We start from the raw sequence: 25,276 nt of genomic DNA, 5'->3' as shown, positions 1-25,276 counted from the left end.
AGAAGTGGCTTAGTCATGCTGGCCACATGACCCAGAAGCTGTATGCCGGCTCCCTCGGCCAATAAAGCAAGATGAGCACCGCAACCCCAGAGTCGGTCACGACTGGACCTAACGGTCAGGGGTACCTTTACCTTTACTAGACTAATTATTGCATGTTCCAATTGTTTGGTTTGGTTTTTTTCTACAAAGGTAATTTGTTGCACCTGAATTTCAAAACACCATAGGATTCATTTCTATACTGTGAAAAAGATTTTTTTAAAAAAGTTATTGTCTCTTCTTTAAATTAGTTTTTAAAACATTCAGTCTCTTTGTAGTTACTTCAACAGAGGTATTAAGCATGACTCATTAACTATATTGAAAAGTTAGGGTAAACAACTGGAGGAAAACAAAATGCTAATTAATAAAACATACAACCTAACTCTGCTGAAAGTAATGGTCTGTCATTTTTTATGCTATGGAACTGCAGCACCTTCCAAATCAGGTTTCTCCATCCTGGTTCTCTACAGGTGCTTTTGGACTCCAACTCCCATCATCCTTGACCTTTGGCTGAACTGGCTGAGCCAAGGTGCAGATCAACAATGTCTAAAGGGCACCACATGGCTTCCTTAGAGAAGCCAACCTACCTTGTAGGAAATCATGTGGAGTAAACCATGCAGATTAGTGTGTATGATGATTTGCACCTGGCTTTCAAATAATAATTTGCATAATTTTGGCAGAGAAATGCTAACTTCCCAATAATAAAGAAATATGAAGGGAGAGAGAGATGGACAGAGGCCACAGGTCAGTTTTAAAACTTATTATTTCAGTATATGAAATTCTAGGTACAGTTCTTGGAATCTTCATTTCAATCCAACCACTGATCTTTGCCTTCTTTTGTATACTTTCTTTCCTTACTGTCTTAAAATAAGGAAGAGTTAACTGAAAAATAGATGTCTTTGACTTGTGTGACATGGCACTTTCCCCTCTAAAATGGATCCCATTCCTCTGCAGGTTTCCCACTATCCTTTGCACCAATCATTCAGACAAGGAGAGAGGTTTGTTGACCAGGGCCTCCATTGCCTGAAAATAATTTTGGGAAGCTGAAGAGAAGTAGCATCCTGGGCAACTACCATCATCATCATCATCAGCAGCAGCAGCATTATCATCATCATCATTTTATGTGTAGGCTGCCTTTCCACAGTTAAAAACAATGCTCAAGGCGGCTTACAACATGACAGGATTTACATCATTACAAAAGTCATAAACAATTCTCTAGCATCATGTGCTAATGAAATCCCAAGGGAGAGTAGGGAGAGAGAGGAAGTTAGAGATGGATTTGTGGAAATTTCCTGCAAATCTGTGGATGTGAAAGACTATGAGGGAGTCCAATAGAATTTAGCCTGCTTTGGGGCCAAAGTATTTTGAGATTGTAAGAATAACTTGGAGTTATTCCTTAAAAACCTGCAAACGACAGCCTGATCAGGACTGGGACCATGTCAGGGTGGATTTGACTCTTCACTCCCATGTCTTGGTCCTGAGGGAAATTGTTCTCCTCTATCCCCAAGCTGTCCTTTTGCATGGGAAAGAAGCACCCATTGGCATCAATGAAGCCTTATCCTTTTGGAGAACTGAACACAAATTTAAAATGATTGAAACATACCCCCCCCAAAAAAATCCAAACTGAACCATCAACACAAACAGTCAGAGGTATTTCCTGCAGGATCAATGGTGGCAAAGGCAATCTTCTCTGTGAACCAGAACTGTATATGAATGATATTGTTCCTCAACTGTGTGGTATTGATTTTGTCACAAACCATGAAAATACAAAAGTAATATAAAAATAGCTTCAATCGTTTTCTGTTGCTGTTAATGTGGTGGCTATAAGAGCAATCTATATTTAGTTAGAGGCTTAGCTGAACATCTGGTAAGCTGGTGTTTCACACCTGTTTTAGGAATAAAATATTAAATAATTGCTTTTGAAATGTAGCCAGATTTATTTCATTGCCACAAAGTGGTATTTGTATAGAGATTGCATTCATTGTGTAATATATTAAAAGAAATAAAGCAATGCATGTGTTTGTGCCATCAATTCTATGATATTTTCTCTTGAATAAATTTGATAACAAATGAGGACATTTTAGTAAATGCCAAAGGCTAAAATGAATTCCTGCATTTCAAAATTAATCAAAATTATTCAGCTTCCAGTTTATCTTGATTTTACAGAAAACTGGAAAAATGCTGACAAAATAGAGAACATTGTCTCATGCTGATCTGAAATGAAAATCAGTTCAGCGGAGGTCAAATGTATGTCTAGTTAAGACGGAACATATATCATTGCTCTAATTGAAAGACAGTACTGGCATTTCCCATTATATATCCATATTTTTAAAAGATATAGCTCAGCTGTAAGGATTCACCCTAGATTGAATCTAATAGGGTCTGGTCCTATACTACACCGGGGGAGGTTCAGCAGCTCTGCATCTAGGAAGGGAATGTTGTGCATTGTTGGAAACATTTCATAATGATAATTTAATACTGACAATATATAAAACCCCAAGTGATAATCCCTAATTTAGTGACAGATCTGATCAATTAAACCTTAGGAAATTAAGCCATCTGGATGCTGTTATAGGCTTATTTAGGTTAGAGTCTCCCGTTATCTTTTGACATTAAAAAAAAAACTGCTCAAACTGTTGACACTTCTTGATATGCCTCTATTTGGTGGACGTCATGCTACCATTTTGGCAAGCTGGCCTGCTCTGTGTAACTAACTAGCACCACATGTAGGTGCCTGCTCTCAGCATGCAATGGCCAGTGTTGTGTTTTCAATATTTGATAATACGTGCTGAAGCTGAATTTTGCACACTGTATTATGTTCAGATAGCATGTTCAAGATGAATACTTTGAAAGCTACAGTTTTACAAAGTGAGGCAAGTCCCCGTTCTTACCCAGGGCAGAGTCGGTGACAGTGGATTTGCCACATATGAATGAATGAATGAATAAAAATATTGGTGTTTACCACAGACGGGTGATTTTTTTATTTGCCAAACTACCACCACCCTTACATTTCTTCTGAATGAATTAGCAACTTTCTTACAAGCTCAAACCAGGTGCTGGCCTTTATGCCATGAGCAGATTATTTCTCACTGCCTCCCCCCCCCACACCCCACTTTTCATTATTTAATAGGGGAGGGGGGACTTCATTCATGGCATTATTTATTTATTTATTTAAAAATTATTAGTCACCTTCTAAAGAACAGCCTCAAGGTGATGTGCACGGGAAATAATTATAAAACAAATAGAAATGCAAAAGCAGCAAGTATCAAACAAAACTGAAACCTTACAGGGCAGGCTCTTGTGATAAAGACCCATTTATTCAGCTGGGAAAGCCTGTCAGAACACAAAAGTCTTCACACCCACACACCCAACAAAAATGCAGATAGTGAGTGCCTGTTTTATCTCAACAGAAATGTTATTCCAAAGAATGAAGGCAGCTAAACTAAAAGCCCTGCTCCAAGTTAAGATCTCTGGAACTTTTAAGAGAGACTCTCCTCCAACTCCTGCTTTCTACTGGTTGTATAAGGGATAAGGCATTCCCTCAAGAAACGTGGTCCTAGCTGTAGTCTATGTTAGCACCAACACCTTGAACATGAACTGGTAGCTAATTGGCAGCCAGTGCCAGTCACTTAGCATTAGCGTAGTACGATCCCCTCTGGCCTCACCAATTAAAGCTCCACCAGCTACATCCTGAGCTAGTTGAATCCTTCAGGACAACTTCAAGGGCAGTCCCATGTACAATGTGTTACAGTAGCCCACTCAGGCTGTTACAAGAGCATAGATTACCTTCTTTCCCTGCATCTTCATAAACCCTGTGTTGAGGTATGACAGCATAGTGCTCATCCTCTCCAGCTTGCTAGGGAACAGAGCAACATCCATAGGCCTGATGGTTTGGAGTTCCCCAAGCTGATACTAAGGGACGTGGGTGGTGCTGTGGGTTAAACCACAGAGCCTAGGACTTGCCAATCAGAAGGTCGGCGGTTCGAATCCTGTGAGCTCCTGTTGCTCGGTCCCTGCTCCTGCCAACCTAGCAGTTCAAAAGCATGTCAAAGTGCAAGTAGATAAATAGGTACCGCTCCAGCAGGAAGGTAAACGGAGTTTCCATGCGCTGCTCTGGTTCGCCAGAAGCGGCTTAGTCATGCTGGCCACATGACCCGGAAGCTGTACGCCAGCTCCCTCGGCCAATAAAGCGAGATGAGCGCCGCAACCCCAGAGTCAGTCACGACTGGACCCTTTACCTTTAAGCTAATACTAATACCCTAATACTTTAAGGACCTGCAGGAGAATAGCAAGACAATAGACTGAGAAAAGAAGCAAAGTTTTTGAAGTCTATCCTCTGATGTGCCAATGTTTTATCTCTCCCGCAACACACACACCCTTCAGGGAGCTATAGCAAAGCAGAACCTCTCCATGTGATGATGAGCCAGTGACGTAAGTCCTTGCAGAAAGCGAACATAAGAATCAGGCCTTCATTAAGTTTATAGTAGACACGAGTGGAATTTTCTTTCCAGGATTACAAACCATCGCAAATATATCCAGTTAGCTGTTTTTCTCAGCTTTCACAAGAATAATCACTTCTTGTACGAACAATTCAACTTTCTCCAGTGTGCCGTAACCTTAAGGTAAAGCACGCTGGCAAAGTGAAACTTCTAGAACTTTAAAATCCTGGGACAGATGGTTGACATATGGAGCCATGTGTTTCAAATGTTTGATTTTCCCCTATAACAGAGCGCCTGTGGATACCATACACCAGCAATATCGGTGCACAAGTGGGCTATGGAGTGCTTTGATTGTTTGCAGCTGGAGTGGTATTTTGCCCAGTTCGCTGTTAGAATAACAAGCACAAAAGGGTCTATGGATTTTATGAGGAATGTGAAGAGGGTCTTGGACTAAAAACCCGAAGCAAAGGTAGCAATGTCTTTACAATCAAAGCCAGTGTCCATGGCTGAAAAGAAAAAGCTGTCAGTTTCCCTTTTGTAGAACAGTGGTTATCTGTTAGAGTTGCTTCTATCCCGTCACAAACAGTAGGAGCAATTTATTACATAACCCAGCTGGGAAACATTTGTTCCCTGATATCAAAACAGCTCCACGAACAAATATCTGTGTCTATGTCAGCAGCATACTTATAGGCCTACAAATTACAATTAATGTATTAAATATTATGAAGCAAGGTAGAGCCAGCATATGCTACTAACCATGTCAATGTTATGCCTACAATGTTATGTAGGCATAACACAAGCACTATGATATCCCATTTGTTTAAATTCAGATTCCATTCTACATTTACACTAGGGATGAAGGGCTTATTTCAGAGCCTGTAACTGCAGTAAGCAGCAGACTCGAGGTATGTATGAACTGATCATGCTGGCCACCGTGCAAAGAAGTCTGTGGGGGTGCAGTGACATAGTTTTGTTGGAAGTGCATCAGAAGGAATACCGTATTTTTTGCTCTATAAGACTCACTTTTTCCCTCCTAAAAAGTAAGGGGAAATCTATGTGCGTCTTATGGAGCGAATGCAGGCTGCGCAGCTATCCCAGAAGCCAGAACAGCAAGAGGGATCGCTGCTTTCACTGCGTAGCGATCTCTCTTGCTGTTCTGGCTTCTAAGATTTAGAATATTTTATTTCTTGTTTTCCTCCTCCCAAAACTAGGTGCGTCTTGTGGTCTGGTGCATCTTATAGAGCGAAAAATACGGTAATTCTGTTTGTAACTTAAGGTTTAATTCTATTCTTAGTAAATTAGCCAACCAAGAGAGGACGATGGTGGAAAGTGTTGCTTAGCAACCAGGGAGTGTGGCTCAATTCTCACTGAGGTAGCACATGCTCTCATTGGCTGTGTACTTCTGAGGGAGTTTTCCTCTGTACGTTTGGTTGAATGTTTCCCTACTAGGCACAAGGTTGGGAGTAAGAACTGGAAAAACCTCTCTGTTTATTTCTTCTCGTTATATACCACTTTTATTATGAGGATTTTTCTCCCTGGACTTACTCTGTTTTATTTAAGTCACTTTGCTAACAAGTTTTAGATGCTTTTAATTGCTTTTAAAGGTAAAGGTAAAGGTCCCCTGACAGTTAAGTCCAGTCGCGAACGACTCTGGGGTTGCGGCGCTTATCTCGTTTTACTGGGCGAGGGAGCTGACATTTGTCCGCAGACAGTTTTTCTGGGTCATGTGGCATGTAGCATCATCAAGTAAAATTGTTATATAGCTTAGAAGTGCATTTAGATGTGGTATAGTTGTGGTGGAAAAGAATGAAGGCAGGAGGTGGTGCATCTATTATATGTCTAATGATAGTTTGATCCTGGAATTCTGCTGCTGGAAGAGTAAATTCCTAACCTATATACGCTTCATTTTTCAATGTAACCAACTTAAATGCTTCTCGCATGCTCTCTATGACAAGTACGTCAGTGGAAAGTAGGGGTGATGAGACAGAGCTCTTGGTGGTGAAGCACTTACAATGCCCCCCCCCCGAGGGTCGAGCTTTTCCAAGAGCCTGCTCTAGTGGGGCCTTGAAGCACCTGCCACCTCAACCTCCAGTTCCCACTTCCCTTTAGGGCCAGCAGAAAGCACCAACAGAAGAAGGCTGGAGCCTTTATCCCTGGCTTAAATGATGCAAATACTGTCTTCTTCCAGGAATGATGTGATAATATGGGGATAGTTCCAGTCCAATCCCTGTTGTAGGACCAGGCTTTGTTGGTGCCTCTAAACAGCCTGCTGCCACTCATCTTCTTCTTTTCCTCAAGGTATGGAGCTCCTTGGAGCATGAAAAGGAGGAGACAGTGATGGTGGGTAGACTCTGGAGGTGAACAGGGCACTTTGGGTCCTGCTCACTTCAGCCCTCTTGTGTGCCAAAGCACCCGAGCCACAAAGTTCCCAGGAGAACCATAAACACAAAGTATTTTGGTTTATGGGTTCAACTAGGCACTTAGATTAAGTTTCTCTTTACAATCAAGTGAGATAAATATATATATTTATATATTTGTATATATAATATATAATATTATATATATATATATATATATATATATATATATATATATATATATGCAGGTTTTGGTGTCCTCGGGTGTCTTCCCGTGTAAAAGTTGGGGTGTCTAGGCGACGTTTCGACGAGGTCTCACTCGTCATCTTCAGGCTGGTGCTTTCGGCTTCTTGTTACTGGAACAGAGCAGGATCTCAGTGTTTGAGTTCCTATAAATACTGTAGAGGGGGTGTGGTGTATAGCCTCCAATGTTCTGGGCAGAGAGGAAGTTCCCAGGCTAGTGTGCCTTTTCTTCTTTTGTTCCTTAATTACTTGAGAGATATCTTGAGTGATTTCTTGAGTGATATCCTGAGTACCACTTAGGTGGGTCATTAGGTGTGGATTAGTTGTTAAAGTCTTTGTGTCTTGACCTCTTGAACTTTGTGAAGAGTTTTCCTGAGAAGATGGCTGTACTGTACTTAGTTGTGCTCTGGCTTGGCTTCGTGTATAGGGGCGAGCTGTGGTTTTGTGGCTTGTGTCAGCCAGATCTGTGTAGGGATTGCAGGGGGGTGCAGCATCCGGAGGTGCCACCATGGATTGGCTACTGGATGGTGTCTGTAATTCATCTGTGGAGAGGGTCTGGGTTTGGGTCTGGTGTGGTTGATTGGTGTTGGCGTTCTGTGTGCCTCTGGATGTGGTGTCAGTTTTTGTGGGGAGGGCTAATTTCCAGATGTCTGGCAAGCGGGATGTGTCGTCACGCTTGTTCATGTTGTGAGGGTGTTTCTCTATCTCTATCTTGCCAGACATCTGGAAATTAGCCCTCCCCACAAAAACTGACACCAGATCCAGAGGCACACAGAACGCCAACACCAATCAACCACACCAGACCCAAACCCAGACCCTCTCCACAGATGAATTACAGACACCATCCAGTAGCCAATCCATGGTGGCACCTCTGGATGCTGCACCCCCCTGCAATCCCTACACAGATCTGGCTGACACAAGCCACAAAACCACAGCTCGCCCCTATACACGAAGCCAAGCCAGAGCACAACTAAGTACAGTACAGCCATCTTCTCAGGAAAACTCTTCACAAAGTTCAAGAGGTCAAGACACAAAGACTTTAACAACTAATCCACACCTAATGACCCACCTAAGTGGTACTCAGGATATCACTCAAGAAATCACTCAAGATATCTCTCAAGTAATTAAGGAACAAAAGAAGAAAAGGCACACTAGCCTGGGAACTTCCTCTCTGCCCAGAACATTGGAGGCTATACACCACACCCCCTCTACAGTATTTATAGGAACTCAAACACTGAGATCCTGCTCTGTTCCAGTAACAAGAAGCCGAAAGCACCAGCCTGAAGATGACGAGTGAGACCTCGTCGAAACGTCGCCTAGACACCCCAACTTTTACACGGGAAGACACCCGAGGACACCAAAACCTGCATTCCTGTACCCGTGAAAATCTACGAAAGCAAATATATATATATATATATATATTTCTCACTTGATTGTAAAGAGAAACTTAATCTAAGTGCTGTGCAAAAAAATAAAATGAACATTAACACTACCAATAATAGATAAAAGTTAAAAACAAGTATTTTTCAATTTAAAAAATTTAAAATCAACAATCAGTGAAAACCAGATTAAAGCACATGTCAGCTTTTACTTGAGTTGATTGGCTTGCCTGAACAAAAATGCTTTTAGCAGGTGCCAAACACTGTCAAGCTTCAGAGGATCCATCCCCCCACAGTAGGTTGCCAAGAATGGATCTTACCAATGTTGTTTATTCAATAATCACAGAGAGAGGCTTAGAAATGCAGCCTCTTGGAGTAATGGTGTTGCTCCGAGTGAACACCACCCCCTCCGTCTCTCCCATTATATGTCATCCCTACAGTGGCTGATCTGTGCCTTCTGCCTCTGAGCTCTCTGTTCTCCTACTTCCAATGCCTGCTGGGTTCTGGGAGAGGGCGGTCTAGAATGCTTTCTAAAGAGACTGAGTCTGTCAGCTGTCTCTCTCCTGGTGCTTCTTCTTCTTCCTCCTCCTCCTCCTCCTCCTCCTCCTCCTCCTCCTCCTTTCCCATTATTTCCCAGCTTTCCCCCTCATTGGCCTCTGAGCTGTGGCCTCCCTCAAACCTCTGTTGTAATTCTGAACTGTCTCCTTCTTCTCTGGAAGGATCAGGCTGGGGAGGCGGTCTCCACCATTCCTCCTCTGCCCAGTCCCTGACAAATACAGTACAGCAAGGTGCCTGCCTGATGTCAAGAGGCAGGGAGTTCCAAAGTGTAGATGCTACCATGCTTAAAGATCAGTTTATTACAAGGGCAGAATTAACATTATGTGGCATATGTACCAGTGGCAGTTTCACAGATTGACAGTTTCACAGTCGAGTAGGCATATATGGGGTAAAGGCAAACTTTCGAGAGAAAGCTTTTGAAGGACATTTGGGATCATTTTTCATGCTGAAAATGTTCAGCCCCAACCCTATAAATTCCTTTGTGGATTGCTTCTAAAGGTAGGATAGGGTTGAACCAAATATTTGCAGAAGACTTTCCTGCCCAACAAATGTTGCCTTTTAGGATAGATTAGATCTGGGCAAAAAGTCGTCTCTGATTATTGAAGCTTCACGAGAGAAGTTCTCCTGGGCATTTTCCCAAATGAAATGACCAAATGAACCAAAGGAAATGACTGAAAATCCAATGAAACATCTAAAAGACCCGATGAAGCATACAAATTTCTGGCTATCTAATATAATCAGGTGGGGAGTTCATATGATGTCATGTTACACTTCAGTAGGAAATGAATCAAGGTAATTGACACAAAATGAATGAAGGAGAACTTAGGGGAGAGAGATACAATTGAGAAGATTTGTCAAATGATTTAATAATGTGGCTGTCAATTGCAAATTAAAAAAGCAGAATAACTAAATAGCCTATGGGACCACCATAAAATTCAGATAATTAGTAGTATGGAAAAAATGGTGGGTTATGTTTACATAAGGCACATACAATAAATGTGGGGATTTAGAATCTCTCCCCAATATTGGAAATCTCCATCTGTTGCCATAAGCTCATAGACCAGTATAGTGATGTGGCATGTAACCTTGAATTGAAAATCCCAGTTAGTGGAACTTAACTCATGGGATACTTCCATTAGTGGAAGTTGGGTGGAGACAATATTTGCCAATTTCTCCCCCCCCCCCCTCCATCCCCTGGTTACCTTAAAAAATCTGCTCAGAAGATTTGTACAGCCCTCCAGAGCAGTGTGAGAAGTGGCATTGGGGACACAAGAGGAAGGGGAGATTAGCAAAAATTGCCCCCCTTCCTCCAGCTGGAGCCTCCTAGACCTCAGTTCCTTGTGTGAATGGAAAGCAGCTTTCTATTTGTGAAAGGGACATTCTAGAGGCAATAGTCAACCATGGCCGTGGAAAAAGAACTCTGGTATTTTTTCAACTATTCTCATCAGTTAAAGAGAAAAGAAGTTGCATTTGAAAATTATCAAAGCTCATAGATGTCGGTAAAGATGAATGCATCCCAATGAAGGAATTCCACCCGCTTCTCTGCCAGTGACGAAGCAGGTGGGGCACCTGTGGGCTTCTGCCCCTGATGGACTTCTGTCACCTGAGGCAGCAGCCACCCCCTGCCTCATGGCTGTGATGGCTCTGAGAAGGAGGTAGCAAAACTGGAAACCTCTTTCTCAGGGAAGTAAAATTTCAAGACATTAGACAGCAAGTCTCAGCCTAGCACTAAAGCCAATAGTCAGCATTCTTCCCCATTCCTCCAAACACATTCTAGCTGCCAGAAACTTCAATACAGTATGTCTAAATCAGCTTAAATTCAAAAACAGCTGCTTTAAGTGGTTTGTAGATTAGGTTGAATATCGCTACTATTTGCATACAATTCCAAACAATAATTCTGACAGTTCCTATGCTGCAGAGCAGAAACTGTGGCCCAAATCTATTCTTATGTTGTTGCTTATATCAATACATAGTCAAAATAATTTCCCTCGCATCCTTCCATACTGAAGTTTACGTTTCTTATGAGTGTGCCACATGGTTAGATTTTTACTTAACCGTGTTTGTGAGGAAGGTTTCTTTTCAATCATTCTTCTGTACAGAATTAAATATTAACATAAACTTGTAGCCTTTAGGGATGCAATGAATAGTAACTTCCCTCTCAAAAAATTGACCAGCTTGCTATTATGCATGGTATGCTGGGTAGATCTGTGAAGAAAAAGGGTGTGTGAGAGAGCTATTGCAGGAGTGGTTGCACATTTAAGCCAGTGGCAGAGAATGGGGGAGGGTGTACCAAAGTTGAGCAACCAGTGAAATAGGAAGTCAATAAATCATTTCAGTGGTTCAAGTGATGAGTCAAAGTAGCACTTTGAAAGAGGAGCAGTAATGAGCAATAACCTGATAATATGTGAAACAGCAAACCCCGCCAGCTATTAGAATAGGAAATTAGAATTGGAGCCATTTGCCTGACGCTATACACGATAGCCAGCCAAGTTCGAAACAATGTCTCTCCCCTCCCCCCCGGGGGGGGCAGGGAGTGTACAGCTTCTGCCCTGTAGCAGCTCACACTGCAAGGGAAGGGGCTTCCATGCTCTTCCTTTTCCTCCCAAGGAGGAACTGCTAGCTGGGCTGTTCACTGGCTTGCCATCTCCCCTGATCATGTGACCCTGGCTTGGAGGAGCCAGCGGCGGAGGAAGCTGCTCGGGCGCCTGGGATGGTGCGCCCAGGGGCGGGCAAACCATCCCATAGGGGTGAGGCGCACTGTGGGGCCTCCAGAGTCTGCCTGCCTCCTCCCACTCAGCCACCCTACAGCTGAGGGGCAGAGGCAGTGGGCGGACCGTTTGGGCAGCATGGAGCCTGCGCGCTCCCAAGCCAACACGGTGGCTCAGGCACGCTGCAGGCCCCATGGTGAGTGCCGCCCGGCATTTTGTCCCCCCCCCCCAGTGGTGACACCCACCACACACCCCTTCCTCTGCCCCTGGGGGGAGCAACCATATTTCAGGCACCTGGTGTGAGGACCTCTAGTCCTGGGGCAGATATGTCATGAATACATGTGTTCAGAAAAGTCCAGAAGGCCACCTTTGTAACACAGATCTGGGAAGGTGGTTAAGGGGTGGAAACACTGCCTTTTCTACTGCTAGTAGTTCGCTGATGGCATAATTTGCCTTTGACAGACATTGTTATAGAACCCGTAGACAAAACACTGCCGCAGCTCCGCTATTATTTTAATTGATTCCTCATTCTCAGAGATGTGTTGTAATCACTAATCTTCCTAATGTATTAGCCACACTAAGCCTTATTCGTCCTCATTTATTCATAAAGAGAGGATGAAATCAGCCCCCATTCCCCAACGTACAAGTCAGAACTCTGCACTCAGATGCCACACAGGAGTTTCATGTGCTGCTCTGATGTCAAAGGCTGGCCCAAGAGAACGCTTTTCTCTCAGGCCAAAACCATAATACTGTTAATTAATTATAATCATAAAGCTGGGAATGTTTTCATGATGAAATGTCGGAGAGTTGGGTTATATATGAAAGCTTGGTTAATATCATTTGTGCATTCCTAGTTTTCCAAAAATAAACTTGGGGCGGGCAGATTTCCCACTCCATTTCATTATTATTTCATGGCTTGGCTCTGTCCTGCAATTCACTCCTCTTGCCTTCTGGTTGAACACTGAGAATTTCTACAATTTATTCTGGAATTAGTGAGGGTGTCATTTGCTGCAGGGTTCCATGCAAATATTTTTCCCTTACAGGTTTCTAGTGCACATCAGAACATATGCCCATTGCTTAAAGCCCCGCTCCAAAAGGGATCCTCATGCAGTGGCATTACCACACCCATGTTCTTTTTTTGCACTGTGATTTAATCAGTGCAATGTGTGCATGCATGCGTACATAATTTTTTGCAGTTTTCATAGAATCCTAGAGTTGGGAGGGACCTCAAAGGTCATCTATTCCACCTCTCCCAATGCAGAAAATCTACTGCCCCAGCATCCATGAAAGGCAGCCAACCAATCTCAGTTTAGTATCAATCTACCTCTCAGTTTGGTCCCTTCTTTTTTCTTTACAACTTACTAAGGGCACAAGCACCTATGTACATGATCACACCAAAATCTTTTCTGGGCTGCAATTTAATCATTGAAGATATGTGTGCATATTTACTGGTGGAATTCTCTTTTTTTTTTTTAATATTTTTATTGGATTTTCAAAATTTTTTTAAACAAACACAAACATATATCATAAACACAAAACACAAAACAGAATATCTGTAGTTTCATACCCTTACAATCATTACCCTCTTTCAATGACTTCCCCCCACCCCCCCCCCCAGCCACCTTCCCATTTCATTAAATATCTCAGCAAGTTATTTGTTCAAATCTCTTAAATATTATTCATATCTTTTCTTATAATTTATCCTTTATCCATTTTTACTTTAAATCCCATTATACATATTAAGTTGTTTCTCTAAGGTCGGCCTAATTTCTCTCCCATAAATTCCTTACTCTTTATATTAAATCAAAAAACAATAATATTTCTATTCTAAACCCCAGACTTTTACCACTCTACACTCCCCTCCCCCTCTGTCCCGGTATTTGCCCCTTCCCACATTAATGTCCAAAAGAAAAAAAAAAACAGATTTAACCCGGATTTCTCACATCAGAGGCCCTTAGGCCCCCGTTAATCACTCTCCAGCAGTTTTGTTTATAGTCCTTTTTATTGATCTTCTCTTCTCGAAGGAATTCTGTCACCAGTTCCTCATATTTTTCAAACAAAAACAGTCTTTGTCCAGGATCAACAAATCTCCCATGTTGCAGCTTAAAGAAGAAGTCTCCATCATACTTGTTCGTTCTTTCGTAGCTTAATGTTTCAGTTGTTCCAGGGACTTCCATCTTTCTCTCTCTTTGCAGATTTGTGATCCATTGATTGTCTTTTTCACTTCTTTTCCTCCCAAAAGTTACAGATATTTGATTGCTCTCTTCCTCCTGAACTCCTTCTTCTTTTTCTTCTTTTTCCCCCAGTTCTGAAGTTGTCTCTTTTTCTGCAGCTGCAGATTCTTTTTCCATCCGGTTAGCTCCACCAACAGAGTTGTTTAGTTTAAGATTGAAGGTCATCAGTTGTTCTCTCATGGCTAAGCTCTGCTCTTGCAGAGCTCCCACCAGGGAAAACATTTTTTTTATCTCTGCCAGTAGTTTTCCTTCCGCAGCCATTGCAATGTCTTTAGTTCCCTCCAGGGGGATTTCCATCATAGTTCTTTTCCAACAGTTCGTTACTTTGTTATTCAGAATTAGTTTGTTTCCAGTCAATTTAATGTAACACTTTTAGTCCCAACAATATAGTTGTAACACAGTTTTAACACAATTTCCAAGCTGACGTCCGTTTGACAGCTCTTTTGACAGCTGTCAAACACCTTGTTTTTTCTCTCGGGTTCCCAAGCAGGGCACTGCCCGGGTTCGGGGGGGGGGGGTCCGCCAAAAAGCAAAACCTCTGGGATTCCCCTCTCTTCACTCCAGCACAAGTAACTTTTTCAACCAATTTATGAAAGTGTTCTTTTTCCTTTCAACACCAGAGTCTTTCCGACTTAGTGCTCCTCTCCTTACTTTAAGTCTTTTGGTGGGGGGGGGAGTGTGGACTTCCTTTTTAACACATCCCCCGCTCGTACTCAAATTCAATGATAAAACTTTTAGTGCCAAAATTTCCTTCTACTCACGAGTTGTTTTTTCAGTCCAAATTTCAGGAAGAAAGATAGCGCTCTCCGGTCATGGCTCGCGGCTTCGCTCCGCCAAGGCAGCGATCGACTCTCAGCTCCACGCCACTCTCCGGTCCCCTCCGTAGCCTTTAAAAAGGCTCTTCGCGGGTCGGGGAGGGCGCTTAAGGTGCCCACCGAGTCTCCATGTCCGCAGGCTTCAGCGCCTGCGGTTTCTGAGGGTCCCCGTGTCGCCGGCACGGCAAGACCGTCCTTAGCGGAGCCGATTCCCTCCAGAGCTCGGAGGGAATCCGCCATTACCCGTTCGCGCTATCCCGGAAGTCTACTGGTGGAATTCTCATGCCATCATGCCATAACTTCAAGTTTGCTTTTAGTGCAAAATTCAAATAAATGTACTTGCTCATGTGTATCAGTTATCTGTAATCTACTCTTTCTGCGCACACAGAAAAGCCAGTGAGTGATCTGGTGATCCAGAAACAGATTGTTCCCTTCCTAGATCACCATTGTGCCAGGATTCCTCTCTGTGTGTGCACACATGTGCATGCTAGGTATGTGTGAGAGATTGTTTGCTTGTGTCAAAAGGTGTGCGTTTTTAGAGGGAAGTGTTAAGTGTGCACTGTCTGGCCATACCAATTTATGGCTCTGACCCTTGTCATCTTTTAGAATGTGCCCCCTGGAAACTTTCCACTGGAGTAATGTGCATTCAACACCCCCCCCCAATGTTCTCCAACCATAAGAGCAAAAAAGAGAAGGACATGGAAATCTGTTATAAACTGCATGTCCACAGCAGTCTGAACCACATCCAAAAATCTAAATGATGGAGTAGCAAATTGCTAGTGCATCTGTATTGCTCAGGTAACTTAGAACACAGGACATTCAGATTTTCATTAGCATTTCATCAGCTTCCCAACCCTGTACTATCAAATGTGAAGAGCAAATTTAGAGCCGTTGACTGGGTATAGCCTCCTTCTGGACCTTTGGATCAAAGGCAAAATGATATAGAGATCCATATACTCATATACCAGCATGTCATAAAATCCCTGAGAGAAACAGACCTCATAAAATGAGGAAGTTGCAACATCTCTCCCACAACTGTTGATCAACACAGCAGCCATCTCACATCATATATATTACTTGCAAGATGCCCACTAAATCATAAATGGTGGAAATGTGACCATAAAGATTGGCAATCCCAGCTTGCTTTTCCCTTATTTTATTTCCCATCCTTAGTGAGACTCACCTCTGTCCCTGTCTCTCCATAACCTGCTCTATCACTCAGTGGTGTTTTCAGTCAGTAGCAATGGGGAAATTATGAAATTTTTGTGTTTCAGAGAGAGAGGGAGAAGTTTGCCCCCAGACGCTTCACACAGTTTAATATTCAGTTTTTTAAGTGTTTGAGAGCATCACCAGATAGCTTACCAGTTTTGAACGTCTTGCTAAACAGAAGCAGCTTGTCCACTGGTGGATCTGCACACCCTGACTTTGTTATGAGAGATCCCTTCCAAGCAAGTAGCAATAACACCACACTCAGGAGGCTATTGCTCCAGCTCTGTCCCACTCCTGTTGCTAACTGCTGCATGGCTTTTCTGTTTGTTTGGAGAGGTCCTGGTCCATCTAGCTAGGTATTGTCTACACTGAATGACAGTGGCTGTCTAGTGTTTCAGACCAGTCTCACCTGGAGACATCAGGAATTGAATTTGGGACTTTTTGAACCCAAAGCAGATGTATTTGCACTGAGCTTTAAAGGTAAAGATAAAGGGACCCCTGACCGTTAGGTCCAGTCGCGGATGACTCTGGGGTTGCGGTGCTCATCTTGCTTTACTGGTCGAGGAAGCCTGAATGTTTTTAAAACTAATTTAAAGAAGAGACAATAACTTTTTTTAAAAAAAAATCTTTTTCACAGTATAGAAATGAATCCTATGGTGTTTTGAAATTCAGGTGCAACAAATTACTTTTGTAGAAAAAAAACCCAAACCAAACAATTGGAACATGCAAAAATTAGTCTAGTAAAGGTAAAGGTACCCCTTACCATTAGGTCCAGTCGTGACCGACTCTGGGGTTGCGGCGCTCATCTCGCTTTATTGGCCGAGGGAGCCGGCGTACAGCTTCTGGGTCATGTGGGCAGCATGACTAAGCCGCTTCTGGAGAACCAGAGCAGCGCACGGAAATGCTGTTTACCTTCCCTCCAGAGCAGTACCTATTTATCTACTTGCACTTTGACATGTTTTCGAACTGCTAGGTGGGCAGGAGCAGGGACCGAGCAACAGGAGCTCACTCCATCACGGGAATTCAAACTGCCGACCTTCTGATTGGCAAGCCCTAGACTCTGTGGTTTAGACCACAGTGCCACCCGTGTCCCTGCACTGAGCTTTAGTTCTTGCCAATGGTTCTAGTGCACTGTTTTCTGTGACTTTGGAATCACATAATGGTTCGTGTATAATGCTTTGTGCTGTGGTTGCGTTTAATCAATTTGCTCCCACACTGAGATACATGAAGCTGTGGTCAGTAAAGATCTTATTGCAAAATGCTTCTTTTTCAAAGGAAAAAGAAATGTGACATCAAATTTGATTTATCCTTAACGCTGGTGAAAATCCCTCCTTTTCAACCAAAACTTAAGAGCATATGTTTCAGAATTCAGTCCTAATTTGTAATGAATTGCTTCAGTAAAGCCACTTATATCAGTATTGTTAATCTTAATGGGTTCAAGTGACCCATGTTCTCATAATCCAGACCATCAGTTGAGTGCAAATTTCATTTTCTAATTAAAAATGTTTGACCACAAGAGGGAGTTCCTTGCCAACTGTTTACCTGTCATGAAAGAGAAGTGTGCAGTGCACTGGATTTAAAAGGAAAAGGAATAGCCAGCAAATACTTTTAGTTTGATTTGACTCCAAGACAAACGGAGTTATACAAGTTGCTTTAAATACATGTTTATTTTGGCATATATATGTCAAGGTAACTGATTGGGCTGCATTGCCATTTATAAACATATGGTTTAATGCTTATCAAAAATAAAAAGGATGAATGCTTCAGAGGAGATGAAGCTAACGATTTTATATAGTTGCATCCTTTTATGCATTCACTTGAGTTTTCTTATATGTAAGTTTGCATTTGTACCTCACACTCTAGTGTGACCATGAAGCAGAACCTAGGATGGGACCATGCAGAGGAAGAGAAGAAATGAGACTCAGTTCTCACTGACAGTATCACTGGGGATAGAGAGCTGATTTTCATTTTAGCCCAACTACCTCTTATATAAGGAATTGTTGAGTGCCACCCACTCCTATATGGAGAACGAATGCCCTACATTTAGGGGTAAAAAAATACCCTTCATTTCTCACTCTGGGTGGCCCATCCTTCACGGACAGAGTTCCTGCAGCCAGACTCAGAGGATTCACTGGTGCAATCTTCTCAAACCTGGTGCCCTCCAACTCCCATCAGCTCAGTGGGTTGCCAGGTTGTGAAAGGCTAGACTAGTGCAACCCCAGGTATCCTTGCTATAGAAGGCAAGCCCTCCCTTCATAATGATAGGCATTTTGCTAGTTTAGAATAAAAGCATCCATTCAGTAGTGCTTTCTTCAAACCAATAGTAAATCTCTTCTTTTATTGTTAAATGTGTCACCTGATTACTCCATTCTTTTGCAATTTTTTAAAATATGAAATTTCCTCTCTATATTGCCAGCAAGACATTTACATTACTCTGAACAGATGTGTCACATTAAAATTGTATTGTAATGTGGCTTTAAAGCATTGCATTACCATGGTGATTTTATCTCAAGTGTTATTCGTCTAATAATTGGACAGATTTTGCAACTTGTGGACAATTTTCAGCTAGTATGGGGGTTTTTTTAATGCTCTTTATACTGTGATCTTAAGAACATTTACTTGGAAGTAACTTCCACTGGAACTTATGAGAATTACTTTCAAGGAACTCTGTACAGAATGAAGTTCTATCTCCTTTGTTTTCAAGGCAGATTTGCTATTCACTCTTGTGGGCTTAAAAAGCAGTTTATATGTTTTTCCAGCTGTTCCCAAAGAAGAGGATGTTAAAAATCAAAAGGCTGTTGCATGTGCACATCTATTTGTACCTATGCAAGTAACATCAATTGTGAGATAAGTATATCTTTAGGAAGATATTTAGCTAACACCTAAATTCGAGGATTAGAGCTATTGTTTTTACTTTTGCATGTGAAAGCCAACCACCCATTTTAGGCATGTTAGACTAACAATAATCAACACCAGGGTGGTTAGCCGCCCAAATCCTGAGATTCATGGGGTGGGACATAGTGCCACCCCCTAGACAGGAAGAAGACAGGCAGGTCCCCACCTGACTGGTATCTGACAGATTGTGAGGCAGCACCCCATTGACCCAAATGGATCATCCCCCACTGTTTAACAATGTGCAAAAGTTAATCTCAGGAAGAGGGGAGAGTGGAAAGCATTAACAAACCTGAAGCACTGTACCATTAGGAAACCTGGTTTTATTATCCTGCATAAATACGATGGAATTTAAATATTTTATACTGAATTAGCATGGAAAATATGTTATTCAAAATAGTGTCCTTCAGAGAAGTATCTGTGGCATTAAGACATGGCAGCACTCCATTTGCAAAGGGTGAGGTCTGGAAGAGAAATGAAGCTAAGTTAAATAGTTTGCAGTTTTGTTCAATAAAGTTATGTCAGTGCAGGATAAAGCCAAGATATTTTGTGGCCTGAAGCAAAGGATAAGTTGGTGCTTCCCTCTACCATCAGATACAAACTAGACTGGCAGATGACCTGGAAGCATTTGCCATGGTGTCTAAGGGTGGTATGATAGCTTAGGGAGTCCTGGTCAGTTTCTCCCTTCCAAAACTTTGAGGCTCCATTTTCAACCCCATCTGGCTGAAGTAGTGCCTCACTCTGCCAAATCCCGCTGGTTCATGCTGCCACCCCTACAAAAACAACATGGAACTGATCAATTTTTGCCTTTGAGGGTGACGAAGAAGTCAAACTATGAAAGATGTTGCTGCCTGGAAGTGTGCTTCTGCTTTCCTGGGTGAAGAAGCCCCTTCCCAGAAAATGTAGGTCACCTGTTACAGGGCTGGTGCTCAGCACCATTTCAGATCTTTCGAATCACTACAAGTTTGCATTGCATTGTATCCATTTGTTTGCTCCATGCCTTACTTATATACCATTGTGCTTTGGATGTGCTTACAATGGTTGTAATGTTTGTTAATCTTTAACCTTTTTGCTGTTATTGTGAACTGCTTTGAACTTTGTTGTTGGGAAAGCGGAATGCAAATATTAAAATTTAAAAAGAACCGGCGATCCACATGGCGGTTCCCGGACCATTCGCAGACCGGATCCAGAAGGCAATTGGGCCTGATCCGGCCCGCAGACTTTTAGTTTGCCGACCCATGGGTTAGATGGATGAGGCTGCCGGCCCTCTTCTACCTTCATTTCTCTGTGCTACTTATCAATGTGCTCATACAGAAACTCAGTGATTGCGCCCTGCATCTAAATTATCACTGCATGCTTATTCCAGCAAGATGTTTTTTGAAAATAAGGCCACTTATTTCAAAAGTACTCTTTTCCAAATATTTTATAATTAAAAGTGTGTAATTTTCATCCGTAAGCAATTACAACTGCATTTAGCTCATCGTTGTGGAAGACATTGAAACAAAAAGGACCGCACAACTGCAGAGATGGAGACGGCATTTCTATAATGACAGTAATCCAGTTTATTTTAGCGGCGTTTGTGCAAATGGCAAATTGGTACAGATGTGAAAGAAATTTGCATGGTTAATGGCATGGTTTCCATCTTGTTCCTCTACTGTCCGGTCAGCTGTCATGATAAACATTGCATTCCTAATGGTATTGAAAACGTGGCTGGTAATCTTTGTTACTGCTTGAACTAAATGATGCCATGAAAAAGTTAGTGATTCCTACAAGCTTCATTTTAGGGCTTAATTGGGTTACAATTCCTATTCAAGATAACACTGCATTGCAAATAATCTTGTGGGTTAAACCACAGAGCCTAGGGCTTGCTGATCAGAAGGTCGGTGGTTCGAATCCCCGCAACGGGGTGAGCGCCCATTGCTCGGTCCCTGCTCCTGCCGATATAGCAGTTCGAAAGCACGAAGTGCAAGTATATAAATAGGTACCGCTCTGGCGGGAAGGTAAACGGTGCTTCCTTGTGCTGCTCTGGTTCTCTAGAACTGGCTTAGTCATGCTGGCCACATGACCCAGAAGCTGTACGCCGGCTCCCTCGGCCAGTAAAGTGAAATGAGCACCGCAACCCCAGAGTCGTCTGCAACTGGACCTAATGGTCAGGCGTCCCTTTACATTTTTTACCACATATTTTCCAGAGATTGTACACTTGGACTTCCAGCTACCTCTCCCACAACTACAACTTAGCTATCGTTTCCCACACTAAACAGAGACAGCTCCATCTTGGGGTTTTGTAAGCCCTCCTGCTAACTTCTGACTTCTGCTTACTATTTTATATGTCTGCCTTGACCATTTATATTGTCTTGGTTGTGAATCCTGGGAGATCTGTTCCCTGCCTTGCAGGCCTTTTCCCATCTGGCCTGGGAGGGTGGGGCCTTGACTGACTCCAGCTACAAAAACTGAGGCTGCTGAACAGTCTCTTGGGCTGGGGTACTGCTTAGCAGAGCAGGGGTTGTTGGGGGTGTGTTGCTGCTGTTATTGATATTAATGTTTGTATCTTTATTTTGCTTCTTTATTATGGTTTATGTGGAAATTGCTCAGTTGGTTATGTATTTTTTAAACTTCTTTATTGCTTATGACTACTTTTTTATGTTGTAGTTATACTTTTTTTTTTTTAACATGTTGTAAGCCACTTTGAGCATGGTTTGAACTGTGGAAAGGGGGCATACAAATTAATTATCTATTCATGTCTATGATCTCAGGAGAAGTTCCACCAAACACATTAGCACTTTAGGTGACGATGTAGTGCCCAGCTGGGTGCTAACAAACAGACTGTGATGTTGGTGTTTCAGGGAAGTTAACATCAGTATCACAAGGAGCTATAGTAGTGCAATGAAATCTCTAGGGGCCCTCCAGACATTCTTTTTATTCTGCATTCATGATTATTATTGGTGCTCATGCTGCTATTGGAGTGGTCACACATGGTTCTGCTTTCAATACTGTTTGCATCTACAAAAGTGTTGGGGTGTTCACATTGCTTCACTTCCAGCCAGTGCATCTCCACAAGGCGTCTGCTGAAATCCTGTAACTTCTTATACCACAAATGTTCTGGTTTATTTTTGTTCTGCATTTCTTGAGCTTTCGCCTCTCAGACAGCAATAATGTGGCAGGATTGGGGAAGTGTTGCAGAACAGACCAAAGCAGAATAAGGCAACCGCTCATTCACTATTATTGTGTCAAAAATATGTTGCAGAATGCACCCAGAATAAAACACCAGACTGGAGGGTCAGGGTCTTCTTATCACGTCTCCTCCTACCAACCTGACTGGGCCATGATCAGTGGAGAGGTTGAGAAAGTGGTTTTGAGCATTATATGGAAGTGACAACAAAGGACGCTCTTTTTGAACTTTCTGGGTGATGTGTGAAATGAGAAATGGCACCTCTCCTCAACAGTTAGATGTGGCAGTTGGAAGAACATGTGCAGTTCACCAGGGGAGATGCACAAATATTGGCATTGCACAGTAATCAGGATTTCCTGTTCAGAATTCCAGCCACAGCTTTCCATGCCCTCTTCTCACTGCTGTTCAAACACATCCAGTCAGCATCCCATGTTCACAGCATGCTAAGTCCACATTGGGGTTGTTTCTTGAAAGGGCCGTCTCTTGAGCCACCCCACCCTCTTGTACTTTTGCATATCTTGGTATTCCCACAGATCTGGTGATACATTCCTTTTGTGTACAGATGGTGCACCCAGTGTCATAGTCCCTATCATATTGCCCCCCACCACGTATGTTTTGCAAAACAGAAAGAGGTAAAAAAAAAAAATCTAACGGTGGATCACTTTAATGTCATATAGTTTCAACGCTGGTATACATACATTAGCACATTTTGTGTGGGTGTATATAAACAACATTCTTTTTTAAAAGGTCCTTTGAATTTTGGTGTAGGGAAAATCCTGCATTTTAATTCTGCACATGTATTTTAAAAATAAGATAAAAACTGAGTGTCGTTGAAAAAAAAAAAAAAAGGAAGTGCAAACCCATTCAATTAAAACTTCTAACCTAGTGGTTTTATGCAATACAAAGTTAATGGTCTGGCTTGAATTCCATAAAATAGTACATTTTTTATCATCTGCAATGGCTCATGGATCTCATATGAACATACCTAATGTTTCTGGAGCATTACCTTCTCTGAGGTGTAATCACAATGTGTATCAATAAAGATAAAATATTGTAGACCACTGATTCATGTGGATCAGTTGGAAAATACACAGACAGAAATCCAAATAATCTTACTTTTCTTCCAAAATCTAAATTATAGACAAAAGTCACAAGACTGAGTTTTATTAAAGAAGATGGATTAAAAATGGAACTATGACTATATACAATGGCTGACTAAACAGGCAGGGCTGTGTGGTTTCAAGGCACAGATGTCCGTACAAAAGAGGCAGGCTGAGCTTGAACCACAACAGGACCAGACTGATACAGCTGAATAATAATAATAATAATAAATTTTATTTATATCCCGCCCTCCCCAGCCGAAGCCAGGCTCAGGGCGGCTAACAACACTAAAACAGTGCAACATTATAAAAACATTATAAAAATTAATTAAAATCAAAATTGATGGCAACCATAAACTAAAGTTTTGTAAAGATTGCCAAAGGAGGGAGTCAGGCTGCGCCCTGACCAAAGGCCTGGTGGAACAGCTCTGTCTTGCAGGCCCTGCGGAAAGATGTCAAGTCCTGCAGGGCCCTTGTCTCTTGCGACAGAGCGTTCCACCAGGTTGGAGCCGCAGCCGAAAAAGCCCTGGCTCTAGTTGAGGCCAGCCTAACCTCTCTGTGGCCTGGGACCTTCAAGATGTTTTTATCTGAAGACCGTAAGTTCCTCTGTGGGGCATACCAGGAGAGGCGGTCCCGTAGGTACGAGGGCCCTAGGCCGTATAGGGCTTTGAAGGTTAAAACCAGCACCTTAAACCTGATCCTGTACTCCACCGGGAGCCAGTGCAGCTGGTATAGCACCGGATGAATGTGATCTCGCAGTGAAGACCCCGTAAGGAGTCTCGCTGCAGCATTCTGCACCCGCTGGAGTTTCTGGGTCAGTCTCAAGGGCAGCCCCACATAGAGCGAGTTACAATAATCCAGTCTGGAGGTGACCGTCGCGTGGATCACAGTGGCTAGGTCAGGGCGAGAGAGGTAAGGAGCCAACTGCTTAGCTTGGCAGAGATGAAAAAATGCCGCCTTTGTTATAGCTGCAATCTGCGCCTCCATGGAGAGGGAGGTATTGAAGATTACACCCAAACTCTTAACGGACGGTGCTCTTAACAAGGACTACCTGTCCCATCCCTAACTTCTCCCATAATACCTTGCTCTGAGGAAGAACCCTTCCTCATAGTGGCATTTAGTTCACCAATTGAAGGAGCTGTTGCTGGAGGAGAAAGAGGTAGTGGCAGGGTAGTCCACTCACCTCAGACGGCAGAATGTCTTTTACGCCGTTTCCCTGTATATATAGTCTACAGAAAAGAGTGGATATAGAGAGGTATTGCTGAGTGTGCTAGAAAAACCATAGACTTCAATAAGTTGGAAATCTTAAGTGCAACAAAGCCTTGACGAACAATTGCGGTCATTTCACATACTAGCAAGGTTATGCTTAAAATTCTACAAGGCAGGCTTAAGCAGTATATGGACCGAGAACTCCCAGAAGTGCAAGCTAGATTTAGAAGAGGCAGAGGAACCAGAGACCAAATTGCAAACATGCTCTGGATTATGGAGAAAGCTAGAGAGTTCCAGAAAAACATCTACTTCTGCTTCATTGACTATGCAAAAGCATTTGATTGTGTTGACCACAGCAAACTATGGCAAGTTCTTAAAGAAATGGGAGTGCCTGATCACCTCATCTGTCTCCTGAGAACTCTCTATGTGGGACAAGAAGCTACAGTTAGAACTTCTGGGAGTTCTCGGTCCATATACTGCTTGAGCCTTCCTTGTAGAATTTTAAGCATAACCTTGCTAGCGTGTGAAATGAGTGCAATTGTGCAGTAGTTGGAGCATTCTTTGGCACTGCCCTTCTTTGGGATTGGGATGTACACTGATCTTCTCCAATCCTCTGGCCACTGCTGAGTTTTCCAAACTTGCTGGCATATTGAGTGTAGCACCTTAACAGCATCATCTTTTAAAATTTTAAGTAGTTCAGCTGGAATACCATCACTTCCACTGGCCTTGTTATTTGCAGTGCTTTCTAAGGCCCATTTGACTTCACTCTCCAGGATGTCTGGCTCAAGGTCAGCAACCACACTACCTGGGGTGTACGAGCCATCCATATCTTTCTGGTATAATTCCTCTGTGTATTCTTGCCACCTCTTCTAGATGTCTTCTGCTTCTGTTAGGTCCTTACCACTTTTGTCCTTTATTATGGTAATCT

General features: G+C 42.6%; 1 long non-coding RNA gene across 2 annotated transcripts in view; it reads left to right on the top strand.

Moving 5' to 3' along the window:
• The window catches only part of LOC309352216, a 450,312-nt gene that overhangs the window by 336,343 nt on the left and 88,693 nt on the right, over positions 1-25,276 (top strand). Inside the window, exon 7 of one of the 2 annotated variants that reach the window (XR_014161139.1) lies at positions 991-1,120. The exons of the other annotated variant lie outside the window; for it this stretch is intronic. This is a non-coding gene — a long non-coding RNA (uncharacterized lncRNA). Of the gene's footprint in view, positions 1-990; positions 1,121-25,276 lie in introns of those variants that run through there. 2 annotated transcript variants of the gene reach the window in all.

This window comes from Podarcis erhardii (assembly GCF_964252035.2).
Source record: "Podarcis erhardii genome assembly, chromosome: 11".
In the NCBI taxonomy this organism is placed as follows: domain Eukaryota; kingdom Metazoa; phylum Chordata; class Lepidosauria; order Squamata; family Lacertidae; genus Podarcis; species Podarcis erhardii.
The sequence above is the reverse complement of the archived record's forward strand: the minus strand, read 5'-3'. Positions and strand labels throughout refer to the sequence as shown.